We start from the raw sequence: 4,536 nt of genomic DNA on the forward strand, positions 1-4,536 counted from the left end.
TTTAGGAGGTTAAACACAAAGGTTCAGGATGTTACAAAGCAGCCAACTCACCAGGATGTTGCAGCACAGGACTCAGGATATCACTACAATAGAGCTCAAGATGTCATCACACAACCCATTACCCAAGTTGTTAAAACACAAAAGAACAATAGGCACACAGCTAGTACCTCAACCACACAGGATGTTACAAAACAGTCGACTAATCTGCAAACATCAACTCCATCAACTAATCAAGATGTTGCAACACAGCCAATCAATCCGCTTACAGCAACAAAGCCAGCACTCCACACACACACACCAATATTTATAGAAAGACGGCAGCTCCAATCATGGGTCTAAATTGGCCCCCCAGGGAGGTCGAACAGCCAGAGGAGAGAAGGAAAAAGCACCGGCTGGAACCGAAATAGGGCTGGAGGAGGAGGCGGAGGCGGGGCTGAGCTGGAGGCCGGTGATGGCGGCTGTGGGATGACAATGGTGGCGACGACAACTGTGGCTGCGGAGGTAGAGGCAGGACAAAGGGGGTGGCAGCGGCGACGTTCCAGCGACCCAAGCAGCGCGACGACAGCACCGGTGATGTTAACAAGGTCGAATTGGAGGGTGAGGACCGTCCGAAGGCCGTTCGGGGGCTCGAGACGCTGGAGGCCGATAGAAGGCCTGCGGGAGGGCCGTAGGCCGGCCAGAGCAGCACTCGGGCCAGGACCAACAGCGGGGGGGGGTCACCGAAGCAAGGGGAGGCAGGCTACGACGGGACTAGCTCCTAAAGGGCTTTGCTGGAGCCTGGCAGAAGGAGGGAGACCTGTGGCACCAGGGGCAGGGCGGGTTTCTGCCCTGGAGACTGGCAGGTGGCCTAGCACCAGGCAGGCAAAGGATTCATCGGCCCCTGCCATCTGCCTGCCATGGCTGTGCCCAGGTGCCCCTCACTGACCATCTGTAATCATCTACAACTACCTGCCCACCTGTTACTCTGGCTATTTATAACCGCTCCCAGCTGACTGTTGTGCGTGCCTTCTTGATTACCCCCTACCATCTTTCACCCCTGCCATCCTATTGTTCATCTACCCACCCCGTTTATCATCAAACAGCATCAAGTATTCACTTAGACTGTCTGCCTTTACCCACACCACAGAATGCCTCCTAGCCTCCATCAACTTACCATCTACCTACCATTTACTCACTATCCACTTACCATTCATTTACCATCTATTTACCATCTACTTACCATCTATTTATTATTTGATTTATCATCTGACGTGGAACCTGGCTTGTTGACTCAATTTAACATCGATGGCACCCTGGCCCTGTTACAGCTCTCGCCAACATTTACTCGAGGTCAGACTTGCTCCTACTGCGGGAGTCCCCCCTCTCGCATGTATGGCCCTCTGCCCTCTCAAGGGCCCACCTTAATGAGGGTTCGTAAACCCAGAGAGGTGGAGGAAGCGAAGACTTATGGGGTTTTTAATTAAATGTTTTTTATCCATTTTAGGGGGTTCCAGGGTGGGTGGGAGGGAGAATCAGGCCAGGAGGGGGACTTTTGCCAGACGAACAGGTGAGGTCAAGGGGGGAGTGAGCGGAGTAGGGGGGGAAAGGGAGAATGATATTCCAATAGAGGGTTGTTTTATTCCAACGGTTGTGGGGAGGGGTGGGTGCGAGGACGGAAGAAAATCTCGTAGTCGGTTGGGAGACCGTGGCTGCTGGACACGCCCGGTCGCTTGTACCAACCCCCGCAGTCTAGGTGGCCAGGGCCTACAGAGCCAGGGCCTGAGGCTGATGCTCTGCAATGCAAGGTCCGCTGTCAACAAGGCCCCCCTCATTAATGAGGTGATCTCGGAGGGGGAGCTGGACCTTGCAGGGATAACGGAGACCTGGTTGGGCCACGAGGGAGGTTTACCCCTCGTGGAGATGTGCCCACCAGGCTACCGTGCATTTCATCAGCCCCGGGCCCAGGGTAAGGGTGGTGGGGTGGCGGTAATTATACGGGAGAGTCTGGAACCGAGGGAGTTCACTGTGCCACAGATATCCGAGTGTGAGTCCCTTGGTGTGAAATGGGGCCCAGGGAGGCAGTTGGGCTTGCTGATTGTATACTTGGCTCCTCGCTATGCATCAACGGCCCTGCCTGAGCTCCTCGAGCTGATTGCGGAGACGGCGGTTGACACCCCCAAACTTGTGGTTATGGGGGATTTCAACCTGCCGTCGACGGGTGAAGCATCTGAGGCGGCTCGGGAGTTCATGGCTTCCATGACAGCCATGGACCTGACCCAATTAATTCAGGGCCCCACACACGAGGGTGGTCACACACTGGACCTTGTTTTTGTCTCTGGACAGTGGACAAGTGATCTAGGAATAGGGGATTTGGTTATTACACCCCTGTCATGGTAAGATCACTCATCTCTTCGGCTCGACTTCCCTGGCGCTACCCCCCACCGCGGGGAGGCGGAACCAGACTGTCCTAGATGGTTCCGCCCCAGGCGACTGATGGAACCGGATAGGATCCAGACGGAGCTTGGGCCACTTCCTGTAGCCCTGACCCGCTCCCGGACGGAGGACCTGGTAGCCGCATGGAATACTGCGGCTGCTGGGGCCTTGGACCGGGTAGCGCCCTTGCGGCCTCTCCTGTGGCAACAAACCACCCTGGCGCCTTGGTTTACCGAGGAGCTGAGGGTGATGAAGCGCCACAAGAGACGCCTAGAAAGTAGGTGGAGGTCCTCACGCTCCGAATCTGACCGAACACAGGTAAGAGCCTATTTACGGACCTACCTTGTGTCACTAAGAGCGGCCAAACATAGACACTGTGCCGCTCTTATTGCGTCCGCAGATAACCGCTCTGCCGCCCTGTTTCGGGTGACCCGCTCCCTCCTATCACAGAGGCCGCGGGAAGCCCCTTTGCAGGGAAGAGCAGAGGAGTTTGGGGAATATCTGCAGAACAAAATCGCTCAGATCCGGAGTGGATGGGCCCCCTTCAGTGGACCAGGGGAGATGTCGGAGGCAAATCTTGAGGCACCATGCTGGGAGAAGTTTGACTCTGTTGCCCCCGAGGATTTGGACGGGTTACGTGGGCGACTGCGAGCTACTACATGTTTATTGGACCCGTGTCCCTCCTGGCTTCTACTGGCATCCTGGGAGGTCACACGAGACTGGCTCCTGGGTCTTGTGAACGCTTCATTGGAGGAGGGGTCCTTACCGGCCACCTTGAAAGAGGCGGTGGTGAGGCCCCTACTCAAGAAGCCTTCCCTGGACCCGGCGGAGCTAGTTAATTATCGTCCTGTCTCCAACCTTCCTTTTTTAGCGAAGGTTGTAGAGAGTGTGGTGGCACAACAGTTCCCACGTCACCTGGAGGAAACCGACTATCTAGACCCGCGCCAGTCTGGCTTCCAGCCCGGTCACAGCATGGAGACGGCCTTGGTCGCATTGGTGGATGATCTCTGGATGGCCAGAGATAGGGGCTGTTCCTCTATCCTAGTCCTATTAGACCTATCAGCGGCCTTCGATACCATTGACCATGGTATCTTACTGCGCCGGCTGGAGGGGATGGGAGTAGGTGGCACCGTTTTGCGGTGGTTCTGCTCCTACCTCTCCGACCGGACGCAATGTGTGTTGGCAGGGGAGCAGAGGTCGACCCTGAGGTCACTCACTTGGGTGCCGCAGGGGTCGGTCCTCTCGCCCCTCCTGTTCAACACATACGTGAAGCCGCTGGGTGAGATCATCCGTGGTTTTGGGGTTGGATACCATCAGTACACTGATGACACACAGCTGTACATCTCCACCCCAAACCACCCCAATGAGGCCATCGAAATGATGTCCCGGTGCTTGGAAGCCGTTCGCGTCTGGATGGGGGACAACAGACTCAGACTCAATCCTTCCAAGACGGAGTGGCTGTGGCTACCGGCTCCCCGGTTCAACCAGTGGACTCCATCGCTGGCCATAGGGAGCGAACAACTGCACCCCGTGGAGCGGGCGCGCAATTTGGGCGTCCTCCTTGATACCCGGCTGTCAATGGATGACCATGTGGCAGCCATGGTGAGGGGGGCGTTCCACCAGGTTCGCCTGGTGCGCCAATTGCGCCCCCTATTGGACCAGGACGCCTTACGCACAGTCACTCATGCGTTGGTGACGTCTCGCCTGGACTACTGCAATGCTCTCTACATGGGGCTCCCCTTGAGATGCACCCGAAGACTACAGCTAGTTCAGAATGCGGCCGCGTGGGCTGTCATGGGGAGGACCAGATACTCCCATGTAACACCACTCCTGCGCGAGCTGCACTGGCTGCCTGTGGTTTTCCGGGTGCGTTTCAAGGTGTTGGTTACCATCTTCAAAGCGCTCCATGGCACGAGACCTAGTTACCTGCGGGATCGCATTTCACCACATACATCCCTGCGACCAATCCGTTCCCACAGAGGGGGACTCCTCCGGGTGCCGTCCACTAAGCAGTGCCAACGGGCGACGCCCAGGAGCAGAGCCTTCTCTGTGATGGGCCCAACCCTCTGGAATGACCTCCCCCCCGATATCAGAACTACTACCAACCTCCGCTCCTTCCGACAA

The sequence above is a fragment of the Natrix helvetica genome (genome assembly GCF_964273705.1).
Source record: "Natrix helvetica genome assembly, chromosome: 1".
In the NCBI taxonomy this organism is placed as follows: Eukaryota; Metazoa; Chordata; class Lepidosauria; order Squamata; family Natricidae; genus Natrix; species Natrix helvetica.